Source organism: Rhipicephalus microplus, chromosome 2, assembly GCF_043290135.1.
Source record: "Rhipicephalus microplus isolate Deutch F79 chromosome 2, USDA_Rmic, whole genome shotgun sequence".
NCBI classification, from domain to species: domain Eukaryota; kingdom Metazoa; phylum Arthropoda; class Arachnida; order Ixodida; family Ixodidae; genus Rhipicephalus; species Rhipicephalus microplus.
In genome coordinates, this window is record NC_134701.1 from 13,933,189 (window position 1) to 13,952,298 (window position 19,110).

At 42.9% G+C, this 19,110-nt stretch overlaps 1 protein-coding gene and 2 long non-coding RNA genes across 4 annotated transcripts in view; 2 read left to right on the plus strand and 1 right to left on the minus strand.

The window, feature by feature from the left end:
• The window catches only part of LOC119169944 (adenylate cyclase type 3), a 1,227,834-nt gene that overhangs the window by 286,224 nt on the left and 922,500 nt on the right, over positions 1 to 19,110 (plus strand). The window lies entirely within an intron of this gene.
• Positions 1 to 19,110, minus strand: part of LOC142795972 (uncharacterized) — a 105,406-nt gene that overhangs the window by 62,147 nt on the left and 24,149 nt on the right. The window lies entirely within an intron of this gene.
• On the plus strand, positions 11,164 to 17,764 carry LOC142795961 (uncharacterized). Its single transcript, XR_012893444.1, has 2 exons — positions 11,164 to 11,549; positions 14,295 to 17,764. It is a non-coding gene; the product is annotated as an uncharacterized LOC142795961 (long non-coding RNA).

A 19,110-nucleotide genomic window follows, 5' to 3' on the forward strand; every position in this document is an offset into this window, starting at 1 on the left:
CATATCGACGCGCTGAACGAAAACAGCACCGACGCCAACGCCGCTTGCATACGAGTGCACTTCTGTAGGAGCCATAGGGTTGAAAAATCACAGAATCGGTAGGACGCCAATCGCAACTTGAGTTCTCGAATGGCGGATGCACATTTCGTGGTAAATTCGAAGCATGCGCCTTTTTGAAGAAGACACGTCAGTTGGTGCGCGATATTAGCGAATGTAGGAATGAAGCGACGGAAGTAAGTGCATGGTCCCAGAAAGCTTCCTAGTACTTTTGTGGAGCGAGGCAGGTTGAAGGCTTCCACTGCAGCCATCTTCGCTGGATCAGGTCGTATTCCCTTTTTGTATACCAAGTGTCCTAGAACGAGTGTTTGACGCTCTCCAAAATGTCATTTTTCTTTATTTCACCACTAATAGGGCAATGCTTAGACAATCTGGCACAAGGTCGAGACATGTGTTATGCTCACAGAAGGTGCGTCCAGAGATTACTACTTCGTCGAAACAGCACATGCAGACTTCCTTTTGCAAATCACGCAAGATGATGTACAGAAAGCGCTCGATCGTGACTGGCGCATTACGCAGCCCGAATGACACCACATAAAAACCGGAAACTCCGTCTGGTGTTATGAACGCCGTCGTTTCCTTATCTTGCTTGTGAATCGGTATTTTCCAATACCCTCACATCAGATCAACAGACGAACTGTAGGATGTAGATTAAGGGAAATCGATAACATTATCAATGCGGGAAAAAGGATATATGTCCTTTTTACGCAAAATATACGCAAAATCGCCATAATCTGTCTTTTTAACCAAGATTACCGGGGCTGCCAAAGAACTGCACGATTCTTGGATAAACCTTTTCTTTAGCATGTCGCAAACTTTTTTATTGGTAACCCTGCGCTCCCAAGGTAGCACACGGTATGGTTTCTGTCGGAGAGGTCGAAAACATTGCGTATAAATGCGGTGCTCCATACAAGAAGGGGGAAATGAATGTAGACCCTGCTTCTCCACAAAGTCGAATACTAAGGTGTCTTTTATTAAAATACTCAACAATTTATGGCGCTGGGTTGTGCTTGGCGTTTTGTTATTCTCTCACATAATCAAAGGATCTCTGGCGTGTGCTTTATCTAAACAAGGCTCGTTTGATAAATCTTGGCCTTGTCCAAGGATGTCCAGAGAAAATACTTGCTGTTCGCCGATTACTGCAAGCTTGAGCAGTATCGTGGGTTCATTGTAACAGTTGATGGTACAAAAGCTGGTGCACCCTTGAGCAATCGGCAGCGTAAAATAACGTATCATAACATACTTCTTCATGCAGCTCTGCGGTAGCATAATATGAGTCTTCGGGTGCAGGAAAACATCTGTTTGTGACACATTTTGCTGACAATGGTGGAACAACACTATCCATGCTCACGCAAAAAGAACATCTGAGAAAAAGCATGTGTTCTATGAACGCAGATGGAAGGCTTGAAGTAACTGCAACTTCTCCCGTATCGCAATCAATGTTGGCGCCGCACAGCATTAGGAAATCCAGGCCCAGTAATAAGTCATGCGGGACGTGAGGTACAGCTGCCAACTCTGCATTAAATTTATGACCACACAAGCTAACTTCTACACTGGACACACCAATAGGATATAGCGGCTCACCACTTACTCCACGAAACGTGTCAGTGCGGTCTAGCAGAACAACACTTTTCGACAAAGTAAACTTTTGAAAGCGACACTTGATTGATTAATATGTGGCGTCTAATGTCCGAAAACCACCACATGACTATGAGAGACGCCGTAGTGGAGGGCTGCGGAAATTTCGACCACCTGGGGTTCTTTAACGTGCACTCAAATCTGAGCACACGGGCCTACAGCCTTTCCACATCCTTCGGAAATGCAGCCGTTGCAGCCGGGATTAAATCCCACGACCTGCGGGCCAGCAGCCGAGTACCTTAGCGACTAGACCACCGTGGCGGGGCTGAAATCGAGACTCATCACTGAGATAGTTGCTTCTGCGTCCACTAGAGTCATAGTTGAAACACCGCCCCCCCCACACACATCCACACACACACACACACACACACACACACACACACACACACACACACACACACACACACACACACACACACACACACACACACACACACACACACACACACACACACACACACACACACACACACACACACACACACACACACACACATACCTTATTCTTAAACATAAAAACTGATGAAGGTATTCCTGTCGAAATCATAGCGTATCCAGCGACCTCACGTCCAACGATATGTCGACTAGTTTTCTGGAAGAGGCGACAGCAAGGGATAACGACGCCGAGGAGATGGTGACCAGCTGACATCGGAGGCCGGAGAGGGGTTACGCAGAATCCTTGGACAGTGGTTGTTTGAGCTTTCGGTTAACATGTAACCAGTTGAAGGACAAGGTCGGTCAGGTGTCGTCGATTGGTGTTACGTCGGCAGCTGCATGGCGGCCATAGCAGTACCTGACAACGTGGGCCTCGAAACTGCAGCTGTTGACGTTCGTAAAAACGTTATTGAGAACGCTCAGCCTGGAAGGGTCGCCTCATCGAATGCAGACTCAGCACTCTGGACGTAAGATGTCTGTCGCTGAGTGCCACGGCTCGGGTGAAAACGGGGCCCGTAGTGCTGCTCAGATGCGAATCTGTCTCGATGCGGCCACGTTCTTCCCGGTTCAATGGGGTCTGCAACGCACACTGATTGCGGCAAAGTAGCACATGGTACTACTGGCATCGAGAAGTGTGGACAATAGGTGACGTCATGTCGCCGCAGCTCTTCATTCACAATTTCCTGACTTGTTGAAGCAAGGTTAGTGGGCAGTTTCACATCGACGCTGGCGACAGTTGTGACATTTGCCAATCGCCCATATTTTCTGGCATCGCGACGTGTCTTCCATGTCTGAAAGGTACGGCAATGCCGCAGAATATTCAATACAGTTGAAGACAGTGGTCAGAATTTCTCTATGTATTAAAGAGTCGTAAACATCTTCAGCGAAATCCTTGAGAAGATGTCCAACCTTGTCTTCTTCCGACATCACCGGGTTTATATTCTTGCACAGCTTGAGGACGTCCTTGATATATGTGTTGAAAGTCTCCCGAGAAGTCTGAGGACTTTGAGTAAGTGTCCTCTCAGCGCGTTTGTTTTTGGAATCGAAGTCGCCAAATCATTTCTTGATTTCTTCTACATTGAGGTTTCCATACCACATGAGAGTGGTTCCCGAGAGAAATACTACATACTAGAGCTTGGAATTCAGTGGTTGTAGTGGCTCATCCTGTCGTAATGCTTCAGCCACTTGTCCACATCTTCTCGTCCTCTTCCAGCAAATGGACATGGTTCCATGTAGTGGTGAATCGTTGCGTCCCGTATGGATCTAGGTGTGGTTGCAGCTGGTCCTGAGTCTGGTCTCTTGTTTCGAAGCATGGTGAAAGTCATCGGACAGACATCGGCAAGGTGGCGGTTCCGACGTAGTTCATGTGGTTGTGGCTACGTGGTACGCCGACGTCATGTACACAGCGCCTCCACCACTGTCACGTCCACTAACGAGCTTCATTGAGACCCGACGCAGTGTAGCCTCAGTGGCCTTGAGTTCGAACCGAGGCTGTCGCGATCACAATGATGATGATGATGATGATAATGATTCCACAGCCATAGCTCGTACCCACTCAGGGGGATCGGCCAAAAATCGATGATCTATCTCAGTGAGACTTCTTTTTACATATTCAATATCAAAACCACCCACCATAAAAAAACAGAAAAAAACAGACACCCTAGGTAGAACGTAAGGAGTGCAATAATTGTTTGTCACTCGTTGAGATCAGACGATGCATTCATTACCTTGAATAGAAATTAGCGTGATTAAACAAAGCTCCTGTTTATGTTGGAATATTTCTGCAGAAATAATAATCATGCAATTAGAAGCTTAATTCTTTACTTTAATTAAGGTACTTGCTTATTGCATCAAAAACGTTATCGTGGCGGAAGCCCAGATCGGAAGCACCAAAAGAAAGTATATTTTCTATTGTGAAATTCAGCCCCAGGCTAGCCAATGGAATGACTAAAAGTCTTTGTCTGAGCAAATTGTATCGATGACATGATGAAAATTGTGCTCTATTGTTTCTGATTCTGAACAAAAGTTGCATAGCGGTGACATCCCCAGACCAGCCCTATGTGAATAAAAATTTTACGGGGGGACACGACATCAAAATCTGGTTATTATGGCTTCCAACTGTCTTGTAGGACACCAATGAATTTTCCACGGAAATCTTAAGTGAGTAAATTCTGGTGTTGACATTATTGCTTCCATAGCGTCTGCACGAAGTGAAAGTTTTCTGTATCTTGTCGCAGTTATAGTGGTCACTTCGGGAAGGACTGAGAGTACTGGACCTTCCAATGCTACTCGTGCTAGAGAGTCGGATATTTCATTTCCTTCTAAGCCGCAATGACCAGGTACCCATACTAATTTCAGTAGCTGCAGCTGAGGAGGGACTAGCATAACGAGCATCTTTAAGGCCAACGATTTTGTTGACGCCGTAATCGACGTGCATACTGATTGGGAATTCATGATTATGATCGCGTTATAGGCATTCAAAGGTAGCTTTCACAGCGCTAGAACTATTGCCAACAGTTCTGCTTCAATTAACGGGGGTGAAATCTGGTAATCTTAATGAAAAGACCAGTCAAGCGAATGGGAGTGTATACCTACACTTGTCTTTTCATTAATAACTGAAGCGTCTGTGGCTATAATATAGTTCGTTTCTGCGTGTGCAAGATGCTGATGCTGATGCTGATGACCTCTGATGAATGGCGCTTACTCACAAAGGGGGATGGGCCAAGAACCGGGCGGCAGGATACTTAAATGAAACTAAAATGAAAATGAAGCCAATCAGAAAAAGTAGCTTAAAATAATACTACCAAAAAACAAAAATGTTTGCTGAGCAAGCGGTCAACCATCTTTTGTTTTTGAAAGACATAACTACGAATTACAAACTAAAGATCTGAAAAGGTAGGGGTTCACTAGCATGGTAATCTTTTAGTTGCGTTGATGTAATCAAACACAGCGGAGCATACATCCCTGTGGCAGTAACCAAGTGAAGTTCCGCCAAGTGATAAAATTACTGGTAGATTTACTTGTATTCCTAGCTTTTGTAATGTGGCTACTAAAAATCTCTTTTCTCTGATAAGAATAACGATGACAGAATAAAAAGAAATGTTCAATTGTTTCAATTTCGTTGCACCAAATGCATAGCGGTGACGCCCTGAGCCGAGCTTTGTTAAGGTAATAATTTAGTTGTGGAACTACACAGCGCAATCTGGTATAAGTGACCTCTAACTGACGAGATACACCCCACTGTTTATTCCAGCAATAGCTCAAATGCTCGAAATCTTTGAATTTATCCAAATTACCTTTTCCCCATTGCAGGCAAGCATTTCGGAACCTTAGCGCGGTTACGTAAGATAATCCTGCAGGCACGACTACTTCCTCTTTACGTCTATCATTCTCAGACCCGCTACACACATGGGCACATACTCAAACTACAATTGTAACAATATATAACTACGTCATTCACTTACAAACTTCAGTGTTTAGGTGCGATGGTCTGTCTACACTTTGCATTTGTCCACCGATTAAAGCAGCGTCGAAGCATCAGTTCACCTTCGCCATAAATAAAAGCAGTACCACTTGATTTCCTAAAAGTTGCAAGTACCGTCCAAAAATTCACGGATGCATTAGGAATCAATGTCCTTGGACGCTGTCTACGAGTAAATTGCATTGTTCTGCTATAATTTTAGAGTGTTATAGAAATAACCGGTATTCTGAAAAATAAAATATATTCACTAGAACGTGTGCGTGTTACTTGCACGACATGCACATACCAACTTTCCTTGGCGTTTTAACTACAAGTTGGAATAAAACTTACATGTGGAAAAGAAAGAAGCAGGACCAGGAAAAAATTATGCAAACCGCAAACGCTCATTCATGACTGAAGCGTCACCACACGTGTTAAAAATATGCGAGAAAATGGGGGTGCATTGCGCATGTGAGAAAAAGACATCAAAAGGCAATCAACCAAGACGCGTGCTTACAGTCGAATAATGAAGCTAAGTCTCTTGTGTTGTAATGATAGCGCAGGTTCACTCTCCTAAACAATGAGTGGTGTACTTTATGTTATGTCTCCGAGATTTTTTGTGGGATCAGCTTTGCGTAGCTGTGCAGGATTACCAGGCCTTGAAAGTTGAAATTGAATTCGCAAGACAGAAAATGTCAGGTGCGGTAAGATGGCTTCATTCCATGAATTTCAATGTTATCTGAGGCACGTGTTGATACATAAACAAGTCTAACTGGTGTATATATGTGAACCCGAAAATAATTCGGCTAGCAACTCTCGCACAGCAACTGAAAGAACAATTGCCATGCCTCTCATAGTACTTTTTCTTGCCCACTGCAGACACCTGCGACCGTTTGTGCTCTACGGAAGAAATGTTGCTAAGTTATGATGCGGAAAACACAGCCCTCACATTGTATCGCTTCTCAATTTTCCTTGCAGACAGTGCAGAACGTATGCATGAAATAACTGCAATACTTCTAGTTTCTTTCCTGGTGGATGTCGTCAGAAACCGTTTTCACAGTGTGAATGAGCGGTTCACAAATTGATGTGATTTGGTATAGGCAGGACACCGCGTTTTGCCCCACCGCGGTGGTGTAGTGGCTAAGGTACTCGGCTGCTGACCATCAGGTTGCGGGGTCGAACGCCAGCTGCATTTCCGATGGAAGCGAAAATGCTGTAGGCCCATGTGCTTATATTTGGCGCACGTTCAAAAACCCAAGGTGGGTGAAATTTCCGGAGCCCTGCACTACGGCGTCTATCATAGTCATATGGTGAATTGGGAACGTTAAACCCCATATATAATCATCAGGATACGGCTTTTTCTTGCACTTGGAAGCTATTGCTCAGGTATGTGCCCAAACTTGACTTCGTCACTGAGCGTAAGTACAACATGATTATTGCTGATTGAACAATATTTGAATTCGCCGCCGCGAACTTTAACAGTTGTCTAACTCAATGCGGAATATACTACGAGCAAACATGCTTCGCAGAGAAACTTAAGCATCTTATAAGAAACCGCAAACTATCAGAGCAAGGTAACTCAACGTGAATTCTAGCTTCAACCTTTCGTCTTTAGGCATGTTTAGATGCGTTTCCAGTTTCAGCGGACTTGTTCATAAAGATTTTATAAATTTTGTAGTTGAAACACTTCTCTGCAGTCTTGTGTTACCAGCTCAATAAAACCACGATGATATTAAAAGCCATAGCACTTTATGAGCTGTTCATCATTCAATAACTATGAATTCAGTGTTTAAGCTCACAGTCTTCACGGCAGCAAGTTTTGACCACATGTCTGTTCGCAACAACTCGCATGCCACTCATCATCTACATTCGATGTACACCCGCCCAGTAGTACCTAGACTGACTGCGTTATTCATTCAACATTGCACGTAGGTATACATGCAGGTGCGTTTGGGCCCTATTCAAAAAGCGACGGCATGTTCTCTTCGTGTTGTGTTCGCACGACGCCAATGAGCAGCGGGCGGAGGAAAAGTGGTCTGCTCGGCGTGCCAGGTTTTCCCGTAGTGCTCCGTGAACCCATCGTGCATTGCGGTATTGCTTGAAAAAGGTGTATTTTAAAGTGTGCGTGTTAAAAAAAAGCTGACGTTGACAGCGTTGACCCGACGAGTACAAAGAGTAAATGTCGAAGTCCCAGCAGGAATCAAACCCCAGCATTCTGCGTGGCAATCAAGCACTCTATCACAGAGCCACGCCAAGTTTCGGAACTACTTTTCAAGCGGAACCTAATGTTTGTTGTACGCCAATTGTGGTCACAGTGCTGGTTATCCAGTTTCAAAAACGTTACATGTGTACTTGCACGATACATCCGTCTTGAAGGGTTAACGTCAACTGTAGCGAGGTGCAATTTACTGAAGTTGATTTATGTAGCAGCGCATAGTGCTACCATCATCGCGAGCACCAGGGCCTTATATAAGCGTATCGCTTCTGTTGTAGTTAATACTCTCGTTACTGTTGGCATCGTTGCACGAGTGCAAACAACTGGTCACATAAACATCGGTAACTGCTCAACATATGTCTGCGCGTGCAACATTTTCACCTATACTTAGCGTCATTTTATACTGTGTCGCTAAATAAAAATTACACGGTCACCTTCCCTCCGCATGCATTGCATAACGTTGATTCCTAAGGTACGTGGGATCTGTCGAATTTTTTCGCACTGAGGCGACCTAAATAACAGTACGCCTAGTTTCTTTTGATACAACCTCGTTTTATTTTTACAGCTTAAAACTCAACTTCAAATGCAAAAAAGCTAATGCCCACAGCACTGCTCTCCTTCTCCCTCTCTCAGTCAGCAAGGATGAGATAGTTGTATACGTGCACAAACAGCTAGATGTCGTTGCCCAACCGCGGTGGTCTAGTGGCTAAGGTACTCGGCTGCTGACCCGCACGTCGCGGGATTGAATCCCGGCTGCGGCGGCTGCATTTCCGGCAGAGGCGGAAGGCCCGTGTGCTAAGATTTGGGTGCCCGTTAAAAAACCCCAGGTGGTCAAAATTTCCGAAGCCCTCTACTACGGCGCTTCTCATATTCATATAGTGGTTTCGGGACGTTAAACCTCACATATCAATCAGTCAATCAAAGCTAAATATCGTTGGGCTGCAATTGAAAAAAAAATTCATATATTTGAATCCATCTCGCCAGCTGCTATAAATGGTCGCTGCTGATGTAAACGACGGGAAGCCAACTTGATTTATCTTGATGATGTGTGCCGCTTTATGGTGCAAGGGTCAATTTATGGCCAAAAAGCGCCATTTTAATGAGTGTAGAGATGTGGACAATGATATGTTGCGTGGCTGTATAGGGGCCTTAAAATTCCTCGCGATAATGCGGGTAACAACATAAATATTAAAACATGACAGTGACGTGATATGCATAGTAAAAAGGGTGACAAAGGTTTTGATAATAGAAAAGTGTAAAAAATATTTGGCACTAGCACAAGTGCCTCATCAGCACCATTGTGTCCAAGGGCTGCAAGGCAAGTGCTTTCTTGTGTAGCCACCGCAGCAAAAACCTTTCTGCAGAGGTCGTGCTAGGGAATGCCCGGGTATATGATATGAAAACTATGAATTTCTTTTAAAAACGCTAACAATGATTTATGACTAAAAAGCGGTTCTCTACCGACAAACATCGCAGGGTGTAAAGGTATATGTTGTCGGTAGGGTAATGGAAAATGTTGTTTTCTTAGAGTTTCTAACTCTTTGCACTGGATTAACATGTGTAGGTCCGTTAATGCTTCACCACATCTGTCACACAATTTTGAATCGCCACCGGACAAAAGATATGTGTGTGTCGTGTATGTGTGTCCTATCCTGAGCCTTGTTAGTGTTACCTCTGCTAGACGTGATCTTAATACTGGTGGCCAATGGCCAAGGTGTGGCTTGATAACGTGTAGCTTGTTTTGTGTGTGTGTCGATCCCACTTGCTCTGCCAGTAGTCGCTGAGGTTTCGTTTGAGAGACGGCTTAAGATCGAGGGGTGGGATCGATATGGGTGTAGTGGAACTGATTTCATGGACGGATGCAGCAAGCTGATCCGCCTTCACGTTGCCTTGGATCTCACGGTGTCCTAGCACCCAGCACACTACAACATGTTTGAGTGTGTAGAGTGTGCATAAAGTAGAGTAAAGTGAGTCGAAGACAGGTTTTTTTTATTTTTAAGATTGTGCAGAACCGTAACCACACTGAGGGAGTACGTATAAATTACTGCTTTTTGTATTTGTGATTGCTTGATGTGTTTAGCCGCCGCAAGTATCGCGTAAGCTTCCGCTGTGAAGATACTTGTGCCTGGATGTAGAGGGCCAGCATCCGAAAAAGATGGGCCGACAGCAGCGCAGGACACTGAGGAGTTGGACTTAGAGGCATCTGTAAAGAACTCAGGACGTGTGTATTTGTGTCGAAGTTCCAGGAAGTAGTTTCAGATATGGGCGATAGGTGAATGTTTTGTGACTTCCAGTAAAGACACATCGCAATCTATAATCTGCCACTGCCACGGTGGCGGGTACACAGTAAACCGATTCTGACCCTTAAGGGTGTCGAAAAGGGTGCCGACACCCTAAGCACACCCTTTGAGCACCCTATTCGCGTCTCAGCACCCTACAAGCGGAACCTAAAGGGTGAACACATCAAAAGGGTGGAAACTAGGGTGCAAAAAGGGTGCAACAACTATAGGGTGCTGATGAGCACCCATTAGGGTGCACAGTCACCGACAAAGCTTTGTGAGTAACGTGGTCATAGAGCATAACCAACAGCTTTTAGATGTCTACTGGTTAGACACCATGGTCTCATTAATAGCCCCACCGCAGTAACGGATATCTGAATAGCGATAGTGCCCGGCTGAACGTAAGTTCTGCACTGGTTCTTGCATTCTTGCTGCCCTTTTCTCGTCGCCTCACGGCCGGCGCTGACCAAGCCATGCGCTACAAGCTCACTAGCCAATGGCGGAGTACGCAGCTTGTAAAGCTACAACAGGATTGTGAGTTACACATATAGAGCTCTCGGCCTCGTTTGCGCCTAACATTGAAAACAAAGCTTCGTCCATGACAGTATATATAAATCATACATTTGTTTATGCAAAGAAATACAAACCAACAAGACCGTGGTAGATAAAATAGTTTTTGTGTTGTACAAATATTTGTTAACCTTACAATGTATCAGTTGACACGTGTTAGCAATTATTATGGCGGACTATGGACTTTGACGTTCTAATATTATAACATTAAAGAAACGTTTTCTTGATTTTGTTCATAGAAATATTCTTCAAAGCAAGTTAAAATGAGCCTTGACTAAAACATTTTCCTAAAGAAAATTCACTAAAGACAGCTAAAATATTGTTTGCCAACTAATACGCTTATTTTGTTGTGACAAATTTTGCTTGCTGCCTGTACTTTGTACTAATATACAACCGCTTTAACACTGTTTTTAACAGCCAGCTTAACCACTCAACCAATGTACAGATGTTAACAAGGTATCGGTATAAGAAAACCACAAGCAAGCAAACGTTTCAAATTTCGCGCGCTCTTTCACATTTCAAATTTCGCGCAAATACGCGTTATGTGATTTTGTCATTTTCGAAGATAAAAAATATTTTATGCAATACACACTAGCGTAACTTCTGTTTTCACTATCTCTTATTTAAAATTTAAGCAGAAATACTTTATTTACTTATCATATAAAAGATTATGTGCGCAAATGCGGATCGGTGGCGTCAGCAGGACAGAAATGGCGGTATCTTCCTGGAGGCCGCAACGGCCGTGTGCCGAGCGTTTAAAGTCGATTTTTTATGTTGTTCAAAGCGTGCTTGCACTGTCTTTCGTGTTCTGTCGGTGCTGCTTGTTACGAAGATGCACTATACTCAAGAGAGGACCGGCTGCTTTGTACCGTCGAGCGCTCGCCAAACTAAAAAGGTAGGTGGTTGTTTCTGCTGTCGACGCTTTGTTTTTTGCTTCTCCGGCCAGGCCGCGGCGTGCCCGATCCTGGCTGTTGTCTTTCCGCTCGCGTCCTCGGCTCCTCCCGCGGTTAACACCGAAAGCGCTATAGTATAATAACGTTGTGTACTGAGGTTTTCCTATCTTGTAGACGATAAGTGAGTTTTTAATAACGTAGCGAGCCTGCTGGCGTGTCTGATTTCATTAGGCTCAAGTCTAAGTTCAGGGACGTTACGCGCGGATGAGGTTTTTCTGTGCGGAAGGAGGTTAAAGCAATGTGCGCTGTTATGCTGTGAGTCGGCGGGCGATGCTCTTCACGCTAAGAATCACTATATTTTTGCAATGCCGTCGGACGCCGTTCGGGGACTGCGCATGGAAGCCGTAAGCGTCGTCTGTGTGTCGCGTTCGTTGGAGTATTCCGGTGATTCGCGTTGAATTAGATCTTTGTGTATTTAATTTAGAAGAATGGAGAAGAATAACGTGGTGTCCGCGTTGGTATTTACGCGGCCTTGTTCGTTTTCTGTGCCAAAGAAGTATATGAAGAAAGTTTTATATGTTACGCGTTCTCTTTTGAACAGCTACATAATCATTAAATGTGTGTGACTACTATAAGGTAGATGTGTTTTCCTGTGTGACCAAATGTGTTTGCATCCACCGGGCACGTATAATATTAAATTACCATGATATTCAGCTTAATTTAGTGTGCGTAAACTTGACACAGCGTGCTGTAGGTGCTGTTCTCAAAGCGTGCTATTACGCCTGGGTCAATACATTTTCTCTGAGTTGCCGAATAGCCGTACCTTAGCTGTGCAAGCGCTAGGTTAAGCAGTAGTTCACTCGTTCGAGTGCAATTTTGGTGGTACTGCTTGTTCCCCCCTGTTCACATATCATTGCATTCTTCTGGTTTGTAAAAGAATTGTGGGCACTGCAGCCCGCTTTGGAGTTAAAACTTTGCCGAATATCTATACGTCTACAAACATTCTAAAACTAAGTTCTACCAAAACTTCCAATGACACTTTCGAATACAAGTGTAACGCTTTATCTGATATCATAAATTCTTTATGACCTCGCTGCAGATTTACAAGTGACCTGTGATATGTGCAGTGTATGAATGCCTAATTTATTGCTCAAAACACAATAAGGTTATACATCACAGTATGCGTGCCAAAGGCGTGCATATGATGCTGCTGACATGCAAACTTAGACATTTATTTATCTAAGAATGAACAAATCTAAACTGCCGTTTTTTGAAGATGTACCCATCAGACCAATTGAATAATATCAAAAATAATGTTTACCAAGTGATTGTTGTTTATTGCTTTGCACCGACGTCACTAAAACCGCCTTGTTGGTACTTAGACCACATGGTAGGATGCAAGATTCATGACGTCATATTGAATGTTAATGTCACATGATATGCAAGGTAAATTGTTATTAGCATACAGAGGCCAATAACGTTATGGCCTCATCGTTATCATAATGAAGCAGGTTAGGCAATATGTGATTCTGCTGCCTTTACGTCATGTTGGGAAACCATTACGTTATGTAGCTATCTGCAGTGTCTGAGATCCTGGTTGCCAGTCAATATTGCAGAAGCTTGCCTGCTTCATTGTGATGGCATGGGGTTCAAGATTGATGTTTTGTCTTAGCATTTCCACTTTTCCTCCCCTATGGTCATTACACAGCTTGTGCTGTTTGATTAGAAGTGAGGAGTAGTGCCTTTTTAGCCAACCAGAACAATTTAGATCAATGATCACTATGAAGCAGCACACAATATTCATTTAGTGAACTCAATTTCAGGCAAATTATAAACGTCCGAATGTTAGCCGTTTGAAGGAAGCTTCATTCGTTGAACTCATGAGAATAAATGGTAGAGAAAGAAAGGCAGGGAGGTTAGCCAAACCAGCAAAGACGGTCTATCACCCTACACGGGGGAACAGGGAGATTGAAGTCCTGTCGCAGTGGTCTTGTCGCTAAGGTACTCCGTTTCTAACCCGAAGGTCGCAGGATGATATTCCAGCCTTGCTGGCTGCTTTTTCGATAAAGGTGAAAATGCTGTAGGCCTGTGTTCTTAGATTTATGTGCACGTTAAAGAACCTTAGGCGGTCGAAATTTCTGGAGCCCTCCACTACCTTGGTAAAAAATTCATGTGTCAGTATTGCTTTAATTTCATGCTTTATCTGCAGTGGATGCATATGCGCATACTGACATGTATATGCAGTGGTATTGCAATTTTACGAAATAAAATATTCATATGCTGCATATTGCATGGCATTTACTTAAGAAACACATCACATGATTATCATAACTACAGAAATGCAAATATGCCTCTATGGATGCACTCGTGCATATATTTGGTCAGCTTCAAGAACAGAATTTATTGATTGCAGGCAACAGCATTACTCACGCATGCTTATCTGTTAATTATGCACAGTCAATAAAGCTAAAAGGGGGTGTCTTCATCTAAGAGTTCTAACTTCATCTTTGTGCATGAGGGAGCTATAAAGGTGAATGAAAATTCACATGTATGACATCGACATGAAAAGCTCTGCAGCAGCATGTTTTTCGTTGTATTTATACTGCAGCATGCCCTTTTTGTATTTCTCAGTTGCGTGCCACTAAATATATGTTGGCCATGCGTTTCTAGCCATTCACTGCAATTTGGCAAGCAGCACATGCAGTCTAGACAAACCTCACTAAAATAATTTTTTTGCACTGGTGCAGAAATTCTTCGGCACGGTCTGTCATTTCATTTGAGTGAGGCTGCTCAAGGAAATTTCCTGACAAGGTCAAGCAGCCCAAGCACCAGCGAACTCTGAACCATTGTTTCAAGCATCAGCTCTGTTCACCCTGCTTATGCGCTGTGCCTCACCAAGCTACTGGACGCTGCCTACTTATATGAAGTGCTCTCCATATTCTCCTCAGTTTGGCAGTAGTGTGTGTGGTCTTCACAGTGCTTGCCAAAATCATTTTTGCACAGGTGAGACACTTATTTCTTGCTTTAATTGTGTTAGTATTACTGCATGCACTCCTGCCAAGCAAGAGTACTAATGTTTCCTGTGAATTGTTTGTCATGGTAAACAGAGGATTTCAAGCACAAAATTCATACTGAACTTTAGTCCTTCAAGAAGTGTGGAAGGAAGGTGGTGACAGTGTCAACGCGCTCTCTTTAGAAATAAAGGCTTTGCATGAAGAGCCTGTCGCACCTTGAAACAGGCACAAAAAACTTCCAGGTGAAAATAAGCAACTTCAGATGAAAATCGAAGAATTTACACCCTATTCAAGGTTGAACTATCCGACATCAAAGGCGTCTCAGATGAGGGTTTTCTTTTGACGCTGTCTGAAATTTTTGGGCGTTGATAGAAAAACCATTACTCGTGATGATATTGACACTGCAGACAGAGTAGGAACAAACAAGCCTAGTTTCAAAAAAAATAGTGCATTATGAACGATGTTACAAATGAAATGTTCTGGATAAGACAAAAAACTTGTGTCTGTCTACAGTGGCCTTTCCTTTCAGATCAAGTAGTCCTATTTATGTCAACGAACACTTGACAAGACAAGGTAAGCAGTTAGTGAGAGCACGAATGCAAAAAAACAAGTAGGATGGAGGTTCATTTGGATGCAAGGCACGAAATTTATAGCAAAAAAAAATTGGAAACATTAGCAATTTTAAAGACTGCCTTCTTAGAAGATCTGGCGAAACGCTGTGTTGATGCCTTCAGAGCCACATTTTTCTTGAGCTTGCAATGTCAGTAAACTATGACTGACATGGCAGAATTTTGATACCTAGATAGTGAAAAATTGATACCTAGATAGGGAAAAAGGCCACCAGCTATCTTCAATTCCTTTACCTTAAATGCTCTTAGCATTATAAATAAGACTAGTAGCCTGTGTCTCTATTTCGATGACATGTCGGTAAAATTTGATGCCATTCTTTTGACATAATCCTTGTATTTTTTGTGCGATATAGCCCACCAAAAATACCAGGGTACAATTATCTTGGCATTGTGTAGTCCATGAAATGGGGAAAAGGAATAGCGCTGTACATCCAACGTTAATTTTCGGCCGATGTCAATAGACTTCCGTGTGTTAAGCCCTGTGATGAGTGTCTAGTAGTACGACTTGGGGGTTTTGTTTTGCAGCAATCAGCACGCCTCCATTAGGTCATAAGTAGGAATTTTGAGTTTCTGGAAACTAGGTAACTTGATTTTTCGGTCACAGATGCACAGACGATTTTTCGCTCACAACCAACGGGGCAGACGCCGGCAGCGGGTTTTCTGTGACACTAGCTCTTCAACGCTATCATGTTAAAAAGCTGACATAGGCAGCATTGACCAAATGAATGCAAAGAATAAAGTCAAGTGTCCTAGCAGGAATCGAAACCTAGTATTCTGCTTGGTAATTAAGTATTCTACCACAAACCCATGCCCGGCCTCAGTTATATTTTCTAAATAGTCTCAAATGTTTGTGTAACATCAAGTGTCGTTGCAGTACTGGCTATCAAATTTTATAATTATTACATTTGCACTCCTATGATGCAGCCGTGAGGTCGAATCAAAGTCAATTGTAGTCATGCACCATCCTGTGAAGTATTTGTGTAGCAGTGCTGAGGGCTACCATCGTCGCGAGTGCCAGCGTAAACACCAGTGCTTCATACCAGCCTACCACTTCTAGTGTGGCTAATATCCATGTTTCTGTTGGCATCGTTACAAAACAGCAAATAACTGCTAATGTTGTCAAAGGTGTGACATCTCCCCATAACAAATGAAACATATGCGGCTGTTTAACGTATGTGTGTGTGAGAATTTGTACTTATATTGAGCTCCACTTCATAAGATCGCTCAATAAAAAAATTAAAATACATGTTATGCGTGTTTTGCATAACATCGATTCCCAAAGTATGTGGGGTCTGCTAAATTTTTAGCATCAATTTTGTAACCTAAATGCTACCATAAACAATTATTTATTGAACATGAACAGCTGGACTGCAACATACTAAGTTTTAGGTATTAGGAAAACTGAATATGTTCATGAATACAGCATACCTAACAGGCAAATACTAGTACTACATACATGACACACTGTTGTAGAGCTAGACTAGAATATTGCTTATTGGCACTTTACAATTCTTTAAAACCCTAATTAACTTCAGTGCCTTATTCGGTTTGTTCAAATCGGATGTGCACAATCACTTGATGAATAGCTTTTTTACTCAAACCTAACTCATGTTTCACGTGTGCATCATGCTGAATCATTGCTCAGATGTTTCTTGTGTATATATTTCCTTTCTACTATGCTGTTTGTTTTTGTACGTGAAATCTGTTGTACGTGCTACCCTCTGTAGGCCCCCAGATACTGTCAAGTTGTTTACACAGTTTTTTGCCTGGGGGACCTCCAACAAGCATGTTTTCCGTTGAAAACAAAGCGAATTTTGATGCTGACTTCTACTCACATAGAACTAAGAACACTCCAGCATGACAAAGCATATTGTATCTTGGACAGTCTGTCTTGTGAAACTCATAGTGATTACTTCTGTCTCTATTTTAGGCTTCCTGGTGCGGATGTGCTGTAGAGAAGGAGCGCCCTGACCACACTTTTGTAAAGGAAACCAAAGTCGCCTGGGCAGCTGAAGATGGATTGTGCAAGTGTTTGAATGATCATATTATATTAATCCAACACCACTTGCATTACTTTGCCCATATTTGTGATTTTGTAACGCACAAGTTTAGAAACACACACACATATATAAAGAGAGAGCTGTAAATAAGCCTTGAGCAAGTTGGTAGTCAAGGCTTTTAGCATGATGACCAAAGCATGTTATATAAGCCCTCATGTTTTACCACACACCTACTTTCCTATCTATTTTCTTTTTCAATTTTCTGGGCACTGGCAACACCCTCAATAAGTGCCTTTGGACTGCTGGTGCCTCTAACTTATATTTTGTTGTTCTAAATAATTTATTCGTTACCTACTATGAGAGGAGGGAAGTCAGAATGTTAAAAGTTAAAAAAGAAGTCTCGTCACAAAAAAGATGTCTACTCGTAAGAAAAAAGATTTGAAAAACAGAAGATTGATCCTCACTCACAAAGATCTCACCATTACAATCGATGCAGAAGGTCATAGCTCATGTTTACTATTGTGAATCTTTTTCGGTTGTATGCTATGTACAATAAAATAGTGACTATTTGCAACATGTTAATTCATTTGTCATAAATTTTTGTTGGGGCCTAATATCTTGCATTCTCACATGCATAAAAGCTGATGTCTGCTACACATAATTTAAAAGAGCGCAATGTGGTAAGGTTCTGTGTTTAGTGCATACTGTCTGTGTGTCTTTCAAAGTGAGTATATGGCATTTGAAATAATCACCAGTATTCGAAACTTGTGAATTTTTAGTTTCCAGGCATGCATGTCTGTATGGTGACCAAGCATCCATAAATTGTGCATGCATGTGTGCAGCAAGGGGCCTTGAATAGATTACATTCATTCTGGACCAAAAATGGGTAGCACAGGCCGTATACGCACTCTGGGATCAATTTCATGATTATTGAAACACATATTTATTCGATATAGCTTGCTTTAAGGTATATATGTACATATTGTCTACTTCTACCTTGAACGTTGCACCATGCATCCGGCACTCCGCTGAGCGCTTCTCGAGGGCACTTTGGTAACTAGTACACAAACATACAGACAGCTGTAAATGGGGCCTCCACTTTGTTGACTGCTGGAGAACAACGGCTTTGCCAAATCACACTTCCTTTGTGGTGAAGCTAACTTTGCTCTTGCAACAGTACCAGCTTATCTAAAATTCGACACTGTTTTTTAGAAGTGCAGCTTGTTATATCCAGAGCAGCCAAAAACGAAAACCCGAGGAACAGCATCTGGACAGGGTAAGGCACAATTGCAGCACTTCTCGATAACAGTGCCGGATTCTCTATATGCCTAGACATAGAGAAAGCAAAACACTGGAGCCAACTTACCAGTAGCTTCACTGCAGAGACACTGTGTTTTAAAAGACGATGATGCAAAAGCCCCACCTAGAGCTGTCAGTGTGTTTCAGTGCTAGTTTCATAAGCGCCTGCGGAAGGCACTCTGTGGAGGGCCGGCCGCTTGCATGGTGCACGTGTTCAGGGTGGAATGGACGACTTAGTACGTGTGTTCAAGTACTAACAAACTGTATGTGGGCTGTCACTCAGCATGGTCTACAGAGTATACAGCAATCTGCATTTTTAGCCATCTCCAGCGTCATTCCTAGATTTGGCCCACTGGTACGTCAATGTGGAGCACCCTTCCAGCACCCATTTGAAAGGGTGTTATGACATCACAGCACCTTTCTTTAAAGGGTGCACTCATTACACCCTTCAAAATTTTTGCTCTGCACCCTTTTCTTAAGGGTGCTGAGCTCTGCACCCTTTCTCAGCACCCTTTTTTGAACACCCAATAGGGAGCAAAGGGTGTTCGTCTGGCGACAAGCTCATTTACACCCTTAAGGGTCAGAATTGGTTTAGTGTGTATACTGCAGGAGCCATTAAAC